Below are 22299 nucleotides of genomic sequence, written 5' to 3'. Positions count from 1 at the left end.
GGGCCAGGTCTTTTTGCACGTCGTCTCTCCAGCGGTATCCGAGACGTCCAGACGGTCTTCGGCCAGTTGGTACTCCAGAGTACTCTCCCTAGACTGCACGATAGTCACCCATCCGGACTACGTGCCCGAGACATCGGAGTCTGGCTTTCGTTTCTCCAATGATATTCGGCTCAGACACTACAAAGTACCTACTTCTTCCTCCTTGACCTTTTTCCCATCGGTCGGTCTTTCTTGTCCTTTTTCTCTATAATCCACGATTTTTGGCTATTTCAGCGTCTATATTTACATCTTTCATGTCTTTCTCGACTGTCGTCAGCCAGGTTTTTGCGCCGGCATATTTAAGGCTACCTTAACCATAATCATCTTCTGGGCAACGTAGAACATGATCTAAAGTACCTACGTATATTGAAATGTACATTGCAGCCCAATTATTGGATAGTGGTTGTTACCGCGACCACGTTGGTTTGGACAATCAAACTGATTTTAATTAACATTTTAGGTTATTAATTCCGGCGGTGTGCTCCCTGTTTTAATTTGGTTCGTTATTATTTTGCATATGAATTAAATAATGTTTCGATTCAGAATGGAGTATTTGTACCCAGTTATGGTCCGACTATAATGAGTAGAAATTAAGGCCGTGCATCGAAAAATAACAGGATCTTAGAAAGGTGGCAGTGGCTAGCCCCGGAAACAAACAGTAGTGATTTTCGGATATATGTTTCTTGACTATATGATAAGAGATTTCGTAGTAGTCGAAACACGAATGCTTAAAATTTTCTCGATAGAAAATAAATCCAAACTTACGTGTTCATTTTTCGGTTTTAGCTTCGTGCAACTAGAAAACACATCCATATCCAGCACAATCCACCTTACAGCAAAGGTTTTCATCTCGTCTTAACTTTCAAAGAACTAAATATTAACTTATTATCCTTTACCGATGGATTTATTATCGATTTTTGATTTTATGAATTCAACAGCAAACGCCCATTTTACGCAGTTCGGTTTCTCTTTCTGTCATGCGTCAAAGTCATAAATGCATCCTTTATGCCAGTAATGTTAGATGGCCGTCGTGCCTCAAAGAGGTAAGACCTATGTCACTTCGCGCATCGCTCCGAATTACGTAAAATTTTAATATCCAATAAACGTTGAGTCGTAACTCCATTGAGTAGTAACGGAATCGGAGGTAAACCTATGATGGTGCCTTCTTACAGGCCTATACGTTACGCATGTGTGCGTGTTTGCTTAGCTACGTCATGCTACGTCGAAATCTATACTCTTTGTCAGTTACAACGGGTTAGGAAATTTCGACAGATATTGAAATGTATCGGTAGCTGTTTGGTATTTAGCCATCAGAATCTAACCGTAACTTTTTGCTTTATTTTTGTTTAAAAATAAAATATCTATAAGAATATATTTTTTGCTTTTTTTCTATTGTAATGATAAAAATAAATCTAGAATGTTTCATGCTCAAATAATTTAAAATAATTGAATAAATATTGAAAACTAATTGATATTATTCGTTTTAATTATTATATTATTAAGTTTGTTTGAATAAAATATTTTATTTCAATAATACGAAAAGTTATTATATTTAAGTACCACTAAAAAAGGTCCCTACTTACAAAAACTCACTTGCACGGGCCGGGGTTCGAACCCGTGACCTCCGGTTTGAAAGTCGCACGCCACTACAATTTCACATAAGTAATTTACAATGACATGATACCGTGGAAAAAGTGAATATTACAATGTACTGTGTTACTATCATTTTATAGTTTATTTTGGCTTGACAAGGAGGAATGAGAAAAACGTGCAGAGCGAGAGGATTAAATCTCTCTGTCCCTTTCTTAAAGTAGCCAATCCTAATTATGACATCTGTTTTGATATTAATTCTTTGAACATAATTTGTCGATGTTCTTTTTTAGGGTTCCGTAGCCAAATGGCAAAAAACGGAACCCTTATAGATTCGTCATGTCTGTCTGTCTGTCTGTCTGTCCGTCTGTCCGTCTGTCTGTCCGTCCGTATGTCACAGCCACTTTTCTCCGAAACTATAAGAACTATACTGTTGAAACTTGGTAAGTAGATGTATTCTGTGAACCGCATTAAGATTTTCACACAAAAATAGAAAAAAAACAATAAATTTATGGGGTTCCCCATACTTCGAACTGAAACTCAAAAAAATTTTTTTCATCAAACCCATACGTGTGGGGTGTCTATGGATAGAGAAAAATGATATTGAGGTTTCTAATATCATTTTTTTCTAAACTGAATAGTTTGCGCGAGAGACACTTCCAAAGTGGTAAAATGTGTGTGTCCCCCCCCCCCCCCCGTAACTTCTAAAATAAGAGAATGATAAAACTAAAAAAAATATATGATGTACATTACCATGTGAACTTCCACCGAAAATTGGTTTGAACGAGATCTAGTAAGTAGTTTTTTTTTTAATACGTCATAAATCGCCTAAATACGGAACCCTTCATGGGCGAGTCCGACTCGCACTTGGCCGCTTTTATATCATCGAGAAAGATTTTTATTTAAAAAATGTGTTGAATTTATATGTTTTATTTATGTTTTTTTGGCATAAATTTCATTACTTTGACAAACGTTTTGATGTGATGTGTGAAACGAACCATGTGATCAACGATTTATCTAATAAAACTTCATTTAGTCGAAAAAAATAGTTGTCTACTACCGGGTGGAAAAAAATTATGGGCCCTGGAGGGAAAGTGCCTTAAAACCTTAAGTTTGCTCATTTTACTTAAATGAAACATTATTGTTTTTTAAAGAAACAACTGCATTCAAAGATTTTTGAAGTGAAAACTTCTTTAGCGGCGCTAGGCACTTTTTGAGGTGGGGAAAAAATGATAAACTCGAGACAGCGTAAGGCGATCATGTGACCGTAAGGTTTAGATGGCATTTAAATCAATAAAGAAAAACTCAATGACATTACATGAAAAAGGTTATAATCTTGTACGGGCTGAAATACGAGGATCTCACAGTATTATAACTTTATACCACTCAAATATAATTCAATAAAGCTACATCTTGATGAAATCGCTAATAAAAGTGAACTCTAGTACTGGTGAATAAAACTCAAAATATCATGACCAAATATATTTAGATGCGAGGTCTGCAAGGTAACTTTACAATTTCTATTCGAATTTTAAACAATTAACGCTATAAATTTGAATTTCGAATTTTAAACAAGCTCACTGACCAGCAATTTCGGAACCAAAAGTTTTCAATAGAAAGGAGGATGGGTCAATTATACATAGTGCTGCAGACATTTTGGACTAGTCATTGAGTTTTCACTTCTGTCGGCACTCCCGGAATGCAACACGTTGTTTTTTTTAAATTCGCTTAGTCGCGCCCGGGAATCGAACCTACTTTTTCCACACTGTATAAAATAACAAAATGCTTTTCTTCTGGTAACTTAAATGTTCTATCTATCTTGGTGATATGTCAATGCAATCAAATAATCTGAAAAAATAATAATAACCCAATTTATGAATTCCGTTCCTTCAGAAAAATGCGAAGGGTACGTACAATTTTTAGGGATATCGTACTTTTCCCAGAGACAAATTTAGTTGGCTAAGAGACATTTTCACTGATCCAAATCTGTACTAAAAATCTAACATACAATGATAAGGACTTAATCGTTTTAAGCTCAAGAGTGAGTTTTCCTAAAGCTTTTTCTAAAAATTATGTCTTTATTAACGTTAGGAGTGCACTGCAGCATGTCAAATGTATGCCAAAATGTCAAGGGAGAGAACAATAAATTAAGTTTCAATTCCACTTCCACTCATCAGCAAAGTGATATAAGTATATCAGCAGTTTAAAGTTATTTTAGATAACAAAATTAGCGCATCAAAAAAATCAAAGTGCATAGAAAAAAAGTCTCCTGAGTCATAATAAAATTGATGTCTCTTGGGTCACCAGAAAAGTCACCAGGGAGAACGATGACCCAAATCACATTTAAAAGAAAAGGTAAATTTTGTGTACTACCTACGAACATTTTTCAAAAATCTATGTTTTTATAACATATTAGACCCAGGATAGATCTAATACCTCTTTTCGTACCCCGGATAAAAGTAACTGAAACGTTACGTTATTAGGTTCACGATGCCGCGTTGTGCCCTTGCCTTCGTTGCGATATGTTTGGTAAGTCAGGAGACTTAAAAAATGAGCCATGATTTTGGGACATATTAACAAATATTTTTTTGAATAGGTATATATTAATTTTAGCGGACTTTAATAATTTACCAGTTAAATTAGATGTAAATACCTTTTTAGTTAATCGTTAATATGATATATTAATAGCAGTAAAACACTTTATTGTACAAAAAGACACATAAAACATGAAAAAACACATCCTTCGTATATGGTAGAATATATTTTTCACACTTATAAGTAAAAACCAAAACCGATACGCGATTGGGATACGCTCTTTTCGTATGGGATACAAAAAAAAATTCTCCTGGGTCACCAAGAAAAATCGACATATTAAAATAATTCAGTTCGTTTTTAAGTTCTAGTCAGATTGACTTTTTGGTTATTTGAGATAAATTACAATAACGCTTAGATTTGAAAAACATGATTTTCTATTTTGTTGCGATCGACCCGGGTAATAAAAATACGGCGAATTTGAACTTTTGTTTGTTGTCGTTGTAAAATGTATTAAAAAATAATGTAGGCACCCCTGACAATTGAAATTCAAAATTATCCAGAAAAAGCGGCCAAGTGCGAGTCGGACTCGCCCATGAAGGGTTCCGTATTTAGGGGATTTATGACGTATTAAAAAACAACTACTTACTAGATCTTGTTCAAACCAATTTTCGGTGGAAGTTTGCATGGTAATGTACATCATATATTTTTTTAGTTTTATCATTCTCTTATTTTAGAAGTTACAGGGGGGGGGGACACACATTTTACCACTTTGGAAGTGTCTCTCGCGCAAACTATTCAGTTTAGAAAAAAATGATGTTAGAAACCTCAATATCATTTTTGAAGACCTATCCATAGATACCCCACACGTAGGGGTTTGATGAAAAAACATTTTTTGAGTTTCAGTTCTAAGTATGGGGAACCCCCAAAAAAAATTTTTTTTTTCTATTTTTGTATGAAAATCTTAATGCGGTTCACAGAATACATCTACTTACCAAGTTTCAACAGTATAGTTCTTATAGTTTCGGAAAAAAGTGGCTGTGACATACGGACGGACAGACGGACAGACAGACAGACATGACGAATCTATAAGGGTTCCGTTTTTTGCCATTTGGCTACGGAACCCTAAAAATGAGTGTTTCAAAAAGGCACCCTGTATTCCTTACATACCTTAATAATCTCTTATTCAATAAAACATATAATTACTAAACACTGTGATTTATTTCAAATAAATGCAAATCGATCGGATAAAAAATATTAATACCTACCTATACAACAATGAATACGAGTACAGTCACCTGCAATAATATGTTACACACCGAAGGCCGTTTTGCGGTAGATCATGTTAGATCTTATTTGTTGAGCCATAAGAGCGTGTCACATATTTTTGCGGCCGTCGAAGAGTAACATATTATTGCAGGTGACTGTACCTATGAAAAATTCGAGGGTTAAAAAGCATTTCAACCAAAGCATTTATAATAATAACGACTATGGACGCCTGCAACCCCAGGGGTATTGTAACCCCATAACAATAAGGTTGAAATTTGCATTTAGTGACCGCAAAGTCAGGTGAGCGTAATCAAGTAAATCTCTTTTCATCATATTTTATCAAAAATAATCTCTTTTCTGTTCTTGTGCTATTTTCTTATTATCAATACTCTTAACTTATATGCTATATACGCTGCTGCTTCTATGCTGTTAACATCTTCCAAAACAACAATAAATATTCAGGTTTATTAATTAATTATTTTATTGTTTGCTATTATGAACAAGTAACAACGCCATCTGTTTCAATTTTTTCCGAATTTAAGTTTATGGCCGACCGCAGCGACCGCGTATAATGGTAGTTAACTTCTGTAACGTTAGATGGTGCTAAAAGGTCACACAAACTTCACGTGCGGCGCGAAGCGTTTCCATGGTGTTTCCATGTGTGCGTGTTAGCGGGGAGGGAAGAACTAGCGGGCGTGGTTTACGAAGCGCCAGACGCGGCTGCAGTAGGCCCTTAAATAATTACGAATTACATTTTTGTGTGCAAAAAAAGGTTTAATTTCCATTCTGTTACCATTTTTTTATAGACCTTATGATAATAACGGAATTGAAGGAACGAAAAATGTAAGGGAAAATTTGGGTAAATTTTTCTCCTATTAGGATTGAGACAGCTCGTGATTCTGATTAGAAATAAAAGAAAATTTGAAAAGTAAAAGTACTTAACTGTATTATGCTGTAGTGTAAAACTTTATATGTATAAAATGGGCAAAATGGTACATTTATAGTAAAATATATTCTTGTAAGTAGTGAAAGTATTAAAGATGAAGTCACGTAACAAACATTAGTAAGATCAATGTTCCTTTTATAAGGACTTTCTTAATTCCAGCACGCTTATACCATAAAACCATGAAAATGTGAGCCCAAATTCAACAAACTCAACACAAATATAGAAAATCTTATTCATAGTACCTACATTAAATTCCATAATTACTTAAACCATATCTTATCTTCGAAATTACGTCCTTTTTTACAAAGCATTAAAGTAGATTTTCGTCTGAGAAAACAGTTTAATTGTTCTAGTTATCAAAGAAATGATAACGATATCAACCATAATAGAAGATGGTACAGTTTTGATACGTAATCTAAACGTGACGGTTTTTAATTTTTAGTTTTAGGAAATTCCTTCAATTTAATACTAATAATAGTAATAAGACTAGTATTGAATTGTAACTTAAGTATTGTTAAAATTGTGGTTTCAATAGTTTTATTTTAATGTGATTTGAGGTTAAATTATCAAGCTGCAAAGATAATATTGATAGAAATCAGTGATGATGATAAACTAAAAATGAGTATTGTTTTGTTACTGTACTAAATATAAACAAGATGTTGTGAAAATAAATGTCTGAAGTGATTATTACAATGGTGAGTCGTTTAAACTAGGTAATAGGATAATAATATTTTGGATTAGCATCTCGCACGCATAATAATTATTGAAACAAGCGTAATTAATTAAGTGTCATTTTGTATGGGATTTTGAGTTACCGAAACGTCCCGCTTGGCGCGCTGTTCAAAATCTCATACAAGAATTGATTAACGCAATCGCGAATGCTAGTCACGCTATCGAATGAAATTTACACTAGGGGTTCTGACGGTCTAGACAAAGTGACAATCGCTATCGCTTCGACAACGAAACGCTATGTATTTCTCTATCAGTCTTCTATATTAGTGCGACAGTGACAGTTGCGTTTCGATCGCTACGGAGCGTAAGCGATTGGCATGTTGGCTACGCGGCCTGACCTACTCGTAATATAGAAGGGGTCGAACGAAATAAAGTAATATAAAAGAAAGTTCAAGGGCGATACATTGAGTTTCTGTCGTTCTAAATCACGAGGCGGCACTGCTTTAACGTGAAATAATTAGTAAATGGAAATATTGCCACAGTACACCGAATAACAGTACGTTAAAATAAGACGTACGTTAAAATAACAGTAATACGTTAAAATAAGATGGCTTTGAAATGTATATTTCTTAGGTAAATAGCGTTAAATAACACTTTTTTTACTTCTGGGTCCATTCTGCTTGTCTATCGCTAAGCCGAATTTACTTGCGCGTGAAATTAATTTACTTATTATCAGGGGTCGGACAAAAAGTGCGGATGACGTCAAACCACTTATAGGATGATTTCAAATAGTATTTTTGATTTTCATAAACAATTATCACTTTATCAACCTCTTTATTAAACGATATCGCCACTTGAAATGAGTAAGTACGTTTTTGACTGACACATTGTCAATCAGATGAACAATAAATTGACTTCGTTATTGTTTAGCTATTGTATCTTCACGATTATATTTAGCTAAAATTTATATTTACTAATGTATAAGAAAACGCTCTAAAATGTCATCTTTACTCGAATATTGTGGCAAGTCTCGTGAAATTTATTTTATTCACTACATCACCCTACCACCTGTATTATTAATTCCATGGATTTATTTACGATTATTTTGTTACTTCATTAATACTACTTTGTTACTACATGACACACGGAAGTTTAAATACAAACTCAAACATCATCCTGTGTGCAAGATTACGTCATTTTTACGTCATCCGCACTTTTTGTCCGACCCCTGCTTATTATTCTTTCTATTTATCTTGTAAACTATAAGAAGACACAAACTGTTAGAGTTAGACCAAGACAAGTCTGCAACGATTTTGATAGCACGCAGTGCGAGTGTTATTTGTACGTCATAATTTCATAGAAGCTTGACGTTTACTATCACGTGTGCTATCAAAATCGTTGCAGTCTTATCTTGGTCTAACTCTAGTCGGGTTCCTGAACGTGCCCTAGATGACAGCGCGGCTGTAATCGGTACATGCAAAGAGTAAAGTAAGTATGGGTACATGATTGGAGCGACAGTATCTCGCGGCGAAATAGACTACCCGTCTTTTTCTATGTTAATAGGGTAGTCTATCTCAACGCCATATACTGTCGCGCCAATCATGTGCTAGCCCGGCTGTCAAGAAATCAGGGATGTTGCGAACATCCGCATCCGCAACCGCGGAGTTTCCGCATTATTTTCAACATCCGTATCCGCATAAAATCGATGCGGAGCTTATGCGGATGCGGATGTCGAACAAGTCGGTACAGGAACGTCTTAGCGGCGGCGTAAGTGCTAGGTTATTTCGTCATTACCTATAACGAAATCATCTAGATCCAGAAAAGACTGCCAAGTTACTGTTTATTCAATATAACGCACCTATATTATTGCTCAAATACTTCTCGTTTTTTTTTTAAATAAAAAAATACTAAAAATGTAATATTTGACGTTTTCTATGTACCTAATCTTGACATCCGCATCCGCATCCGCGGATGTGAGCCTTTAAATATCCGCATCCGCGGATGTCAAAAAATCTGCAACCACAACATCCCTGCAAGAAATGCACGGCCGATTGTGTACTCGAGTGGGAGCTATTTAGTTATACCCGCTAATTTATCTCTTGTAAAATTTAAGTAATCTCACTTGTAATTTTATATAAATATCGATTATCCCATGTATCACAACAATGCTTAACGTAAAATGTATCCACGAATGTCGTGTCGGTACAAACCCGATAGGGTTTCACGGCACTTTTCTGTTTGATTTATTATAAGATTTTAGTATAGAATAAATAAAAAAAAAAAAAAAAAAAGAGCTTCCCGTGCCAACGTTAGCGTCGGTCTGAGCAAATTACAAATAAATGTAAAGCATTGTAATGTAGCATTTATTTCTTTATTTATTCAACTCAAAAATAAATCATTTACCCAATGTTTATGTTACATACTTACTGTTATTTAATACTTTGTGATATTGAGATATTTCAAAAGTGCCTTTATTTTCAAAATCATACAAAATTACGTAAGTAATATAACTACAAAAGTTGCAATATACATATAATATTTTAACTAAAACTTTTACTTCACATATGCCGTCATGTCACAACCAGGCTTCTATCAACTCGAATAGCACCCCACTAGCCCTAAGTTAGCATGCTAAGTATTTATAAATTAGCTCGCTTTATCTACCCGTTTGCTTTAGGACGGCTTTTAAAGTAACAAGCTGTTTTATCTACCATCTGTACTGGTAACCAGTCTTCAACCTTATTTGCTAAGAAATAAGGTCTACCGAATGTACTTATACCGATGGTCAAATAGTTGATGTTAGTAATATGGTTGATATTGTGATTTTTCGTAAATGTTATTTAAATGAGATAAGGTTGATGTTAGGTTAAGTTTCTTGTTGTAAGCGAGGGATAAATGAGATTAATGGGGTATTTGGAAATGTACAGATTTATTTACCTATCTTTAAAATCGGTTGAGGTTTTCGTAAACAATGTTTTATCCAGCTCGATACTTAACACTCATATATGTCACAAAATTTACGTTGTTTCAACTTACCTCTGTTTCAACTCACCTCGGTCTCCCCTATGTCTTATCCCTTCGTGTACAACTATTACGCATCAAAGTAGAAATCAATGTAACAAGTAAATCTGCGTACCAAGCGATCGATCGTCCATTTCATTATCAGCAATCGCCTAATAGCACTGGTAATCGAATCTAATGGATTACTGTTACATCATTAGCTTTTGCAATCGGGTCAATCGGTGTTACAGTTTTGGATGTGTCTGTGTGAATTGATTTGATTACTATTTTTAAACCGTTAAAGTTTAGTAGTAGTAGTAAATCACTTTATTGTTCAAAAACAGGTTGACATGAAATTCACAAAAATTTAGGTACAAAGACGAACTTATCCCTGTAAGGGATCTCTTCCAGCTAACCTTAGAGTTAATGAGTTAAGTTTAATGTTTATAGATTAGGACGTAAGGCAAGAACTGCTTTAGATTGTAGAAGAGTCATACGTCACACGAACCCGCCGCCATAATGCCGCTCCCATACAATCAAAGTTACGCTCTCCTTTTAAAGAGATATGCTTTTTTAAGTATATCTTTTTAAATGAAACTTGCCATGAACTTTTACTTAAGTAACATATAATTATCTCTCTGGTACTAGTTTTTGTTGCAAAAAAAAATTAGGTAGGTATACTAAGAATAAAATAGTAAGAAACTAGAGAGAGTAAAAGTTTTACATACAAAATATCTTATCTCTCATTTCTTTGTTAATCTGATTAAATTCCAAAGTACCCTGACCACGAATCTAAGTAACAGTACAAGTAACAATGACACATAAACGCATAAATTCCACTAATACTCGTACAGTCAGCGTCGAAATCACGTGCGGGCCACAAAACACGGTTATCTAATATGCATTTTATTGTCGACCGTACTCGCGGCGACGAAAAGTTACGGGAGCGTCGGCAAAACAAGCTGGAATATTTGTATCGATAAAGTGAATATTTTACAATTGGTATAGAACTTTGAATGACTTAAAACAAGTGAGTCTAAACCGTAAAATTATTAAATGTTAGTATGTATCACAAGTCTCACAACAGTTTAAATTCGATTGGTATAGAACGAGTTATTGTTTAATTATTGCAAGCTGATATCGTCCGGCGACTTGATAATCAGTGGGCCCCTTTACCCGGATGGCCGAATGATAGATTTACTATCAGGATGGCCGAATGTTAGATTTACTATCAGGGGCTTATTTCTCGAACGGTATTAGACTAATATGGTTACCTTTACGATTTGACAGTTCTCGGACTAGAACTGTCAAATCGTAAAGGTAACCATGGCAATAATATTAGACTAATACCGTTCGAGAAATCGGCCCCAGGATGGCCGAATATATAAAAATTTCAGAAGTATAGACTTGTTTTGCTAACGGTACACGCGGCAGCTCGGTCCTAGCGAACAGCCTACCGTGCAACTTTGATGACGCACTACAAAACACATGCCGCCTGCTTATTTGTTCTGTTTTGTTCAAGAAATAACACTAAACTAGCATAACTACGTGTCTAACTAGAATAAAAATAAGTTAAACGTTTATTTATTGTTATGTCATGGAAAAATGCTGTTCCGGACCTTTGGGAGTCGTGCACGGAGCCGAAGCCAATACGTGGAGCCCCTTTTGACACTTTAATGAAATGTCATCCGGCATGGCAAATGGCACCTGGCTTATGGCAATGTATGACTAATAAGTCAATTTGAACGTACATTGACATCAAAATGATCTTTGAATCATGTTATTTACAGACAATAACTAGGTAATTAACATGATTCATGATGCGATTCGCCCATGCTAATATATCTAGACACGGACGGACCGGGATCAGTCAGTTGTCATTCTAATCTCAGTGTATGTTCGGGTTGGCCAGAAAGTCACTCGTGTCAAGGTCGTATTATAATGATAAAAAACTCATAACAGATATGGGCACCTAGCGTCGCAATATTCAAAATTAAGATTATTTCCATTCATCAAGTGGAATAGAAATAGAAATATCGTTTATTTGCCAGAAATGTGGTACAAAACTTAGGTAGTAAGATAACATTAATCTTAAATCGAACATCACATCTCGCCGAGAGTGTAGGCATGCAAATTTAACTTACAATCTATTATTTTAAGATTACCTATATACATATTTACAATTACAACAATATGGTACAATTGCCAACACAAAATAACTGCTGCTTAAAGCTGCTGTTTTAAATTAGGCTGTGAACTTGTATTGTTTATTCAATTCAATTGTTTTTGCCTACCATACTCACTCGTAGCACTCGTAGCACTCGTAGCAACCGTAAGTGACGTCGCGTAGCATTTCTATATTTGTCTCCTTTTGTTACTTAATTGGTAATGGCTCCTTTACGCGATGGGCCAGCGCCGGCCACTCCAAGGGACGCATTTATGCGTTAGAGGGAGCAAGTGATATTGCTATCTCATTCTACCGCATGGCTGCGTCCCTTGGAGTGGCCGGCGCTGGCCCATCGTGTAGAGGAGCCCTAAAGGATGACCGAATAAGGTACGTCTTCAGACAATAACGTACGACGTTGTCACCTGGAACTGGAAATAAGGTCGTTTTGTAATAAGCCTTTATGACAAAAGCCCCTTTTAGACAATAAACATTAAAGCCACCCTTATTAGATAAATTTGAGAAGCTTGCTTGTGGTTGGTCCCCTTATTTTATTAGAGCCCTTGCTGACCTATTTACCGTGTTTGTATGTCAATCAATGTTTATTTACATCAAACTATATTTGTTTGACGTCAAATGTATGTACGATCTGTACAAATACCCTGTAATATTCAACGCGATCCAATTACTTAATTTTAATGTATTGCCTTGACTTGGGTACTTGAGGTAAACCGTAAAATTACAGTTTCATACGTACACTTATTACATTCATATTAATTGTATGTCTGTACCACGTACCTAAGTCATTCTAGGTAAAATCTACCAGATAACGTGGGAAATAAAACCCATTAATATTTAGGTTATGTGATATAGGTAGGTATTCAATTATTCATATGATTCAAAATGAAAATACGTAGGTAAGTACAAACATTTGTTCGGTTCGAAGGACCATAATCTAAAAAAGCTTAATCTAAAAGTAACCATTTTATCGAGTAAAAATTTAATTAACCTAAAACTACAATACTTTTTACATCTTTCCGAATCTAGCTAAATTCCTTTTCTGTTTGTTTCAGCTCCAAACCAACCAACCAATTCCCGTGAACCAATGTGCTAGCACGCTGGCAGGGTACGCGCGGCACGCGTACGCGGGCGCGTACCTCTCGCGCCCCGCGGTACCACTCAACGCAAGTAAGTTATAACTTATAATTTATAATACATACAAACCAACCAACCAATCACCGTGACCTAATGTGCTAGCACGCTGGCAGGGTACGCGGGCGCGTACCTCTCGCGCCCCGCGGTACCACTCAACGCAAGTAAGTTATTAGAGAGACTCTTCCTAGTTTATGATCTCCTGGTACGTGGAGTCGTTTTAAAGCATTAGTGTTTTAAAGTTTTGTGTGAGAAAAGGCACTATCTGACTATTTTCAGATCAGGGATATTTTTCGTACTTTTAAGTTTTAGACTTTTACATTAAGACGACAAATGTGCTAGCACGCTGGCAGGGTACGCGCGGCACGTGTACCCGGGCGCGTACCTCTTACGCCCCGCGGTATAAAATACCATTAATACATACAAATAACTTTTAATACATGCAAATTACAACTTTCTTACCAGTTATTGAAGAATCAAGAGAATCTGTACCTACGATTTGTTTTGGTGAAATAATATATGGCATACTCTTAAGCCGACCACTGACTAACAGTCCGCCGGGCGATATCGGCCGGTCAGTTGTTCGGAACTGTCAAATTTTTGTTCTAACTGACAGGCCGATATCGTCTGGCGGCCTGTTAATCAGTGGTCGGCTTTACAAAGATAATTTTTACTTATAATTTATAGTAGGTACCTTTTGTGTATAAAAAAGACTTTTTTCTACTCCAGCACTTAAATGTGTCAATTAAATGACTGACAGTGATATCTAAAGCAATGTCATTTGAATGCTTTGTCTATAGGCTCATAAGATGACTGCTAGCAGTCATCTTATGAGTATAATACAACTGCTTTATTTTTTTTAAAGATACAAGTTCCGATCATCTTGATTGAAAGAGGTATGTTTTCATTTACAATAATAACTCTTTTTTTTTTTAAATAATAACTCAATTTTTTTTAAATAATAACTCTTTTTTTTAATAATAACTCTTTTTTTTTTTTAATAATAACTCTTTTTTTTTAATAATAACTTTTTTTTTTAATAATAACTTTTTTTTTTTTTTTTTTGCTGCAGCTGTCATAGAAAAAGTAATGTATGCAACAGCTCATAATTGGTTCTTAAAATTCTCGGGTCTTTTTTTACAAAACTCGACTACGTCTCGTTTTGTAACTTCGACCCTTGAATTTTAAGAACCCTTATTATATCACTGTTGCATAAACTACTATATGAAGTGAAAGGCTACTATACTATATACTACTTACTCTACTATTTTATTTAAGCTCCAACTCCAACGTTCGAACAGGTTTGTTAAATCGGTATCGCAGTCACGTCAGTTGTGACCTACATTTAAATACGTCACGGCAAACGTGTATCTAGATTTTTAGATATCTAGGCTTTGTACCAGGGGTCACCAAATGGCGGACCGCGGTACGGATCCGGACCGCCGACCTATATAATTTTATTACTTATTTAATAAACTCAAGTAGAATTTTATTTTAAAACAGAGTAAATACCAGGAAATCTAATTACCTAACTACCACATTTGTGGCTATATATCGACCCATTTGGATCGCTCCCCGTTTATACAAGAGGTGTACGATGTTCTCTAACTGAGAACAAATTTATTGGTTCTGTGGTACAAGTTAAAAGCTTTTTGGATCTCCAAGACTGTAGCTTACGAGCGGTCGAGCGCTCCTCATTTTTTTTTCAGAAAAGTTATAGAATATTTTTTGGTCTGATGTAGGTAGGTATGCCATACTCGTAGTTCTTTTTAAGTAAAAATGTTTTACTCCCTAATATTGGAATTTGATTCAGACCCAGCTAGTAATATCTACCTCTTTTTCTTTTTGTTTAGTGTTTAGTTCTATTTTTATAATATGTATGCTAGTTTTAAGGTATTTGTGTATGGGCCACTAGTTGCCTGAAATAAAGATTTCATTCATTTTTAGGGTTCCGTACCCAAAGGGTAAAAACGGGACCCTATTACTAAGACTCCGCTGTCCGTCCGTCCGTCCGTCCGTCCGTCCGTCCGTCTGTCACCAGGCTGTATCTCACGAACCGTGATAGCTAGACAGTTGAATTTTTCACAGATGATGTATTTCTGTTGCCGCTATAACAACAAATACTAAAAACAGAACAAAATAAGATTTAAGTGGGGCTCCCATACAATAAACGTGATTTTTGACCGAAGTTAAGCAACGTCGGGCGCGGTCAGTACTTGGATGGGTGATCGTTTTTTTGTAAGTATGTTGTTTTTTTTGCTTGTTTTGCTCTATTTTTTGTCGATGGCGCGGAACCCTCCGTGCGCGAGTCCGACTCGCACTTGGCCGGTTTTTTTCTTCTTTGTCGTATCGCTCTTGACATACCGGTCGTGGTCACGTTGCTACCACCACCACGCTCGCACTAATATGCGAGTACGAGCGAGATGCATAGAAAGTAAATGTGACGTTATTTATAAAAAGGGACCCTATTGTCGACGGCGCTTACGCCATTATTAACGATGCTCCGATATAAATACAATACCGCGCGACGCTGTGCGGCGTAAGCGCCATCGACAATATCCCTCCCTCGGTCCCTTTTCATAGATAATGCCCCAAATTACTTTCTCGATGGCGTTTATGTCAGTGCCAAACTGGTGGTAGCCACACGGATTCTATTTATAAAACCCGCTGGTCGCTTGTAACTTGTTGTCTAAGACCGCTCAAGTAATGCAATAACGTGCATTCCTAACTTCACACAATTGCTGCGACAATGCCGTATGCGGTCGGCATTCGCCAAATTGTACGTGTTTAGATGTACCGAATGGACCGATAAAAGTCCACTGTAAATGGTCAAAAATATACTTTCATGCACGGTGTTTCTTCAACTCCTATCCAAATTTTGCAAGGTGGTCTTTTAATTGTTACTTGTCTACCCACCCCGGCTTTGCACGGGTTAAAAAATATAGATAAACCTTCCTCTTGAGTCACTTTATCTATTAAAAAAACCGCATCAAAATCCGTTGTGTAGTTATCTAAGCATACATAAGGACAGACAGGCAGCGGGAAGCGACTTGGTTTTATACTATGCAGTGATAAGGGACAATTCCAATTTATTAAGCTTTGGTACCGTAAAATGAGGTGAGTAGGGATTACGAGGGCAGTTGGGTTATGAAAGGGGAGAGACGGGATGACAGAGGGGTGAGTTAATTATTACACAGCTATATTCGAACTTTAAGATACGTCAAACACTAGAGATTGAAACGATATGTGTTGGATATGTCAGTGTCAAATAAGTATCAAAAGTCGCGCGTTTGTTTGAAGAAACGTCACTTTTGACACTTGTTTGACACTGACAGATCCATTCCATATCGTTTCAATCTCTAGTATTTGACGTATCTTAAAGTTCGAATATGGCCGACAGGCTACTGCTACGTAAATTATATAGGTATTCTAATAACAAATCAAGCTAATATAATGTTATTAGTAGGTAATCCCAGCTCACCCCAACTGCGGGGTGAGCTGGGATTACCTACTATTTCGTGTTTATCTTTAAAGTTATGAAATTGAACTACACAAAATCATAAAAAAACTAAAATACAAACGACACAAACATTTATTACGTATAAAAATCAGTTCGCCGCATGTAAAAATAAAGTTTTATCGAGGTTTTAATGTCAGTTTTGTTCCTATTTACCCCATTTTACAGCACTGTTACCCATTGAGACTTATTGCTGATGGAATACAATCAGTAACATGTTTCGTATGAAGATCTCGAGCTGTGATTAAAACCTCCCAAGCGTGGCCCTCACGCTAAAAGCTAGAATAATAGCAGAGATCTCAAGAAGCTGACAATAGCGGGGCCTTGGCCATGCTAGCCTTCAAACGAAACACGGCGTTTTGATGCTGAAACTGTCTTGAAATGTGAAAACATTATTTGCCTTGCACCTACATAATATACAGGGTGTTTGGTTCATCGTTTGCCAAGTTAAAACGGCTGATAGGTCGAGCCATTTGCCATCTTCTAATGGCTGGAAAAAAATTGCCCATCACGGTTTTCCCAATACTACGCAATGGGACAATTTGAAATTTACGAAAAACTGGAGAGCTGAAAAAAAAACGTGCGCAATTTTTTTTCAAGATAGCAAATTATTCAACTTATCTGCCATTTTAATTTGGCAAACGATGTACCAATAGTAGTTTATGCAACAGTGATATAATAAGGGTTCTTAAAATTCAAGGGTCGAAGTTACAAAACGAGACGTAGTCGAGTTTTGTAAAAAAAGACCCGAGAATTTTAAGAACCAATTATGAGCTGTTGCATACATTACTTTTTCTATGACAGCTGCAGCAAAAAAAAAAAAAAAAAAAAAAAAAAAAAAAAGTAAATGAAAACATACCTCTTTCAATCAAGATGATCGGAACTTGTATCTTTAAAAAAAATAAAGCAGTTGTATTATACTCATAAGATGACTGCTAGCAGTCATCTTATGAGCCTATAGACAAAGCATTCAAATGACATTGCTTTAGATATCACTGTCAGTCATTTAATTGACACATTTAAGTGCTGGAGTAGAAAAACATCATATATTACTCTTATTTGAGTTTCAAGTACAAACATGTACCTATCCTGTAAGAGTATTGTTTTTTTTAACTTTGCGATGTCTAACACAGGAAGGACGCGAACGAACCCGTCAACTCCCACGCGTGTGACGTCACCATAAGCGTTTCGGCTCAAATTTGAGCCCTTGGGAGCTGACAGGTTAAGCATACGAAAAATAGTGTTTTATACAATTTTCTACGATCAACAAAAAAATACTTAAAACTAGTAGAAGAATCATATATGTAGGTAAAATGAACATAGTTGCCTAAACAGTATCGAAATGAATATTATAGTTGCCTAAACAGTATCGAAATGAATATTATAGTTGAGTTGGGGTCCCATAGTGAAAAAAGTATGCGATTTCACTTTGGTATACGAAGTCTTAATTCAAGCATTGCAGTCGACGAGTAGAAAAATTATACCTATTTAACTATTCGCCTTTCCAACCAGCAATAAATATCTAAACGTTCATTTGTATTAATTTCTAATTTGCACGATTAGCTGTATTCTGTAAATGAGCCGTTATCAATTATTGCCGTACGTGTTTATTGCAACCAGCGGGCGCAGCATGGTTCCATTTTTATCGCCTGTCACTATGCCAGTCACTTTCACACTTACATACTTGTTAGAACGTGACAGGCATGGTGACGAGCGATAAACATGTGACCGTGCTGCCGCCGCAGCTCGTAATGAGGCGTTTTGTGATTGTTTGTTAGTTTACGGGTAATTTACATGAGGATACTGATGGTCACAGGTTGCATTTATGGTACTTAGAAGAGTGATTTCTAGAATAGTGAATATTGAGTTTTATGACAAAATGTGAAATAAAAAAGTATGGCAATGGTAAAAAAGAGACCTCAAATTGTAAATTGTAACTTCTAAAATGAAAAGCTGACAGGTAAGGCGATAGAACCGGTTAACGATTTAAAAAAAAATACAACAGCATCTAAATTATCACGATAATGTTTCGATCGTGATGCGAAATTATTTTTACAGTACATATGGGGCTACTTTTCCGCACTAGTGCGTAAAATTGTTTCGATCGTGATGCGAAATTATTTATATACGTGTGTGGGTAGGTGCCGTTTCTCAACTGACCAACGGAGCGGCAGCTGACTTCCGCGAGGGTTCATTACACATCGCCCTTAGAGTCTGTTCGGAAAGAGAAAAGTCGTGGAATGTATTGGGCCCCATACATTCCACGACTCTTCTCTTTCCGCACAGACTCTAACTACTTTACGAGTAAGCGATAGCCAGGGAAGCGTAGACCACAGAACATATTAAAGAGGTTAGAATGGCTATCGCGCACAGTTAGTATCGGAACCGGTGTCGCCGCTCGTTCCTCTCCACATTTACAACGGTAGTAAAAACTTGTGTGCGTGGTGAATGGATACGCCTCCTTTAAACAGATTTGACGTCTGGCTTCTTAATCTGAACGTTATTGTGGCGCAAAAAGGCATGTTTACTTCATTTTCGGTCAGCGCGGGCGAATAGCATGCGAGCGTTTGCTCAAAACCCCGCGGCGACACGTATACCCTGCTCGCATCGCCATTCTACGTGTTCTGTGGCGTAGATCAAATGAAATGCGCCTAACTTGCGTTCTACAACAATCAACGCGAGCCGCTAAATTAAAGTCATCTAATAAGGCTCTCGATAGTCCCGATCGCCATTATTCTCTGTAGCATATCAAAATATAGTTGGTCAAACCAATCTGTCAGTCAGTAAGAACCAGAAAAACTATACTCATTCTTTTCTTTTGGGTGCTAGTACTAGTGCTAGTGCTAGTACAAAGATAGTATGATTCTCTCTGTCTCTTTGAAATGAGACAGTCCTTTGACAAACTATAAGATACTATTACATTGTTGAATAATTATAATCTGTCTCCCTTTTATACTCGGCCATATTTTCTTTCACCAACGCGCAACGAAGCGAAAAAGCTCTCCCAAACTGCCTTTAGGTAAAACTTTTAGATAAAATCGCAACAGCGACATTTTACTCAGGAAGATATTATTATTCCTACGCGTCAGGTTCAAAAGTCGGTCAAGTATTCCATTAAAACCGGGATAGTTGTTCTAACTGGGCTAAGCCGTAATTCCTGATTATAGTTGAAAACTTGAATGTTTTCGGCGTTTAGTTATGCTGAGTTGTTGAAACCTATCTTTATCACTTACTACTTCTTCGGATATTATTCTAATAAAATCAAATTGAATGGAAACTCATTCAGAAATGCAATATGAATGGCATCAGTTATAGTTTGTCAAAGGATTGTCTCATTTCAAACAAAGACAGAGAGAATCACATACTTAAATATACCTAGATGACGCAAATGCATCTACTTCGCGTGTCCGAACCCCGACGAATCGTCGAGGTTGACCGTCGCTACTGACAGTCCACGCGCGTCAGTTGTTGCAGCCGGCAGTTCGTAAAAAATTAAAAAATGCCTCGTTGCGTGATAAGTAACTGTAACAGCCCAAAAATTGCAAGCACCCAAGGGCAAGGACATATTTCCTATCACAGGTAAGTAATTTTAAAATGTTATTATGCGTAAATTCATTTTAAAGCAAATTTTTAAGTATTCCATGTCGTGTTTCCAATAATATACCTAAGTAACTATAGATTAACGTTACAAAACTATATTTACATTACATTGCGCGTTTGCTTTGAGCGTTTGATCTGACGTTGTGTGTTAAAGAGTCGATGAATATCGGAACTAGCGATACTGTCGCGCATCGCTTCGACTTCGTGGTACAGGCCATTTCTCATTCGTCCGTCAAATTTAGCGACTAGTGTTGTTCGTTCTACAATATCAATAATCGATTCTAATCGATTACTCGATTTCAAACAGACGAATGATATTATCTAGTATTAAAAAAATCAATTTAATCGTTATTATTAAAAAAGGAGGGTAATTTGAACATATACGAATATATTAAATATATTAGAAACGGGTCACTCACGTATTTCGGGTACGAAGTGAAACATGTCGAGCGTTTTTCGACTTAAAATACGTGAGTGACCCGTTTCTAATATATTTAATATGTCCTTGTCTCACGGAAGTTTTGTTATTAAAATATACGAATATATGTTTATACATATCAAATATCAAATATCAAATATCAACATTTATTCAGCAAATAGGCCACAAGGGCACTTTTACACGTCAATATGGAATTTACATACAGCAAAAAAAAAAACACATCAATAATTATAAAATACAACTAAGCCGTAAATATCAAATCAAACTAACATAGAGATGTATAAAGCCTCTAAATGTCGAATTACAGAAAACGCAATAACAATAGTATTGAAAAAAAAAAAAACACAAAGATACAAAAACTATAATCTAAAATTATTTAGAGATGTAAATGTCTCTAAGTGTCATCATAACTAAAAGATTAAAATATATAGTAGTTAATCAAATTATCCTTAGAGATGTATAGGGTCTCCAAGAGTCAAAATCCTGTATACCTAATTAAAACATTCATTAAATTAAAGAAAATGATAGTAAAAATAAAATAGCATACGAGAACCGAATGAGGTGTGTCCATGTAATTATACTCAAAAATAAAGTTACTAAATATAATAGCTCGTGTTAGCTTAAATAGACCAGTCTCCACAAACAGCACCCGTTCACGAGTATGACGCGTATCTCAGCCATCGCCTCTCTCAACCTTCATTCGGGAAAGTGGCGACCCGATCAACAACGCCACCGTAAGCAAAGACTTTTAAGCGAGCATGACATATTCAAGCTGCCGGGCCATATTAATATTTAAATTGTAATAACGTATAGCTGTGAGACACAACATTTTGTTCTTGTATGTTACATGAAAAACGGTATATCTTCACATAATTACTAAGCAAAATGCCCTATATTGACTAAGAGATGTATAGGTCTCTCAAGTGTCAGAATCATTAAAAATATAAATATGTACAAACAAATTAAAAATAAAATTAAAACTTAGAGATGTATAAGGTCTCCAAGTGTCAAAAACTAAAATTAAATTAAGCAATATAAACAATATACCTAATTAATCGAGAACATGATGGTCTCATGTGTCAATTCTACTGGAGACTAGCATGATTAATTCACAATGAAAAGAAAAAAAAAGAAAAGAAAAACAATACATATTAACTCTTATTATACTATCGAAATCAAGCTGCCGGCTTAAAGGCATCTCTATCATCTATAAAATCATTTACAGTGTAGTACGCCTTACTCAACAAGGAGCGCGTAATGTGTGACTTAAATTAATACGTTTACTATGTTTATAAATTACTACTGTATTGTTTCAAAAAAACTATCATTATTTTTGTTTTCCACATGATCCAGTCATAGTTTGAAAATACCAGTTTCAT

The 22299-nt window shown here is 35.9% G+C and overlaps 1 protein-coding gene and 1 long non-coding RNA gene across 3 annotated transcripts in view; both read left to right on the top strand.

The window, feature by feature from the left end:
• LOC134652872 (uncharacterized) overlaps positions 1 to 22299 on the top strand; it is a 503949-nt gene that overhangs the window by 316543 nt on the left and 165107 nt on the right. The window lies entirely within an intron of this gene.
• LOC134652853 (calmodulin-binding transcription activator 2) overlaps positions 13288 to 22299 on the top strand; it is a 159420-nt gene continuing 150408 nt past the window's right edge. Inside the window, exon 1 of the mRNA XM_063508052.1 lies at positions 13288 to 13400. The gene's annotated coding sequence lies outside the window, so the exon portion shown is untranslated. The remainder of the gene's footprint in view (positions 13401 to 22299) is intronic.

The sequence above is a fragment of the Cydia amplana genome, chromosome 12 (genome assembly GCF_948474715.1).
Source record: "Cydia amplana chromosome 12, ilCydAmpl1.1, whole genome shotgun sequence".
Classification (NCBI taxonomy): domain Eukaryota; kingdom Metazoa; phylum Arthropoda; class Insecta; order Lepidoptera; family Tortricidae; genus Cydia; species Cydia amplana.
The sequence above is the reverse complement of the archived record's forward strand: the minus strand, read 5'-3'. Positions and strand labels throughout refer to the sequence as shown.